Source organism: Morone saxatilis, unplaced genomic scaffold (genome assembly GCF_004916995.1).
Source record: "Morone saxatilis isolate NCDOM2014 unplaced genomic scaffold, NCSU_SB_2.0 Contig10, whole genome shotgun sequence".
NCBI classification, from domain to species: Eukaryota; Metazoa; Chordata; class Actinopteri; family Moronidae; genus Morone; species Morone saxatilis.
Window position 1 is genome coordinate 15,819,375 of NW_023339652.1, and position 1,436 is coordinate 15,820,810.

At 39.3% G+C, this 1,436-nt stretch overlaps 1 protein-coding gene across 1 annotated transcript in view; it reads right to left on the bottom strand.

The window, feature by feature from the left end:
* The window catches only part of nav3 (neuron navigator 3), a gene marked incomplete in the record, with an annotated part of 202,937 nt that overhangs the window by 72,660 nt on the left and 128,841 nt on the right, over positions 1–1,436 (bottom strand).

Sequence of the window (1,436 nt, forward strand, 5' to 3'; positions counted from 1 at the left end):
TGTGTGTGTGAATGTGTGTGTGACCTTCCTAAAGTGCTGTTTCTTCCAGTGTGTTAACTTGAGAAGGCTCCCATGAGAACATATGCCAGACCATCATGGTACATCACAGAGTTGGAGAGAGAGAGAGAGAGGTTGCTGTCAAAAAACTAAATCTGAAGTAAAATCTAAAACAGGGGCATTGGCATCAGCAGGTTTGGAGCAAGTAAATAAACGCCCAAAATGTCAGATAAAAATTGTTAATGTAATATTAAACTTAAACAAAAACTGTTAAAATACAATAAACAATAGGAATATACAACGACATTTTTAAATCAGGTTTTCTAAATTCTTATATCACCAACAGTCAGGTGAAAATGCATGTAGAGAAAGAGAGATCTTGTGTAGGAGAGAGAGAGAAATGTGTGAGTGTGAGAACAGAGTGAAATGTTAGCAAATAAGGGAGCCAAGACGAGGAATGAAACCTGATGGAGGGAGACAAAGAAGACTGACTCACTATCCTGACTACCCACTATTAGCCCTGCAACAACCACTGCAGCCTATTACTTTCTCTAATGATGTGAATGAAGGATCTGAACATGTCAGCTACCGTACAGTACACACCTCATCTTCTTACATCTCATCAAGTGAGATTATTTGTTTTGCAACAAAAATCCTAATTTTTCAAATTTGCAACAGCATGACAGAAGTGTAGCGAGTGAGCTAACAGACTGTGAACACAATAATATAATACCCATGGCCACTCACACACCAGACCCTGCTACTTGATGTATCTGTGCACAGAGAGCAGAGAATGGCAGCTGCAGCAGTGGCACCTAGCTTGAGCTCTCTCTGCTGGGAAAAAGAGTGCACTACATTCACACAATGACAGACAGAACAAACCTGACACAAAGCCACAGAGCTGCTCTGACTTGTGTCTTTTAAGGATAAGTTGCTAATGTGTATTCTAGTCACAAAACATCCCTGTGTAAACAAAATAATGGCATGTTGTGTTGTATATAATGTCTTTGTATATTGCCATGGAAACCAGACTATATAGACATAACAAAACATATAGCAAAAATGGAAACATGATTAAGGCTTTACATCTGCTTGCTGGCACAGACGCTAAATATAAAATATCATATCATATTTGATTATCATAAGATAAGGATAAGATGCTTGTATGTACACTTCATGTCTGCCATTATTCACTTATTAATGATTTACAGATGCAGCCAACACAATAACACACAATTCACTGCACAGCTGCTGTAAAATGCTTTTGAACAGAAATGTATCTGATGATGCAGCTGAAGTGGACGGTAGTTGGATGTGTGGGATGAGATGCCTGCCTCTGCATGCTGGCCTTCATTAGGTGACAAAAGCAATGACATCTTAAAGCAGTGTCTCACACATAGCAGTGAGAGAGGTGTGACATCAGCCTTGTGTGTGTGTGT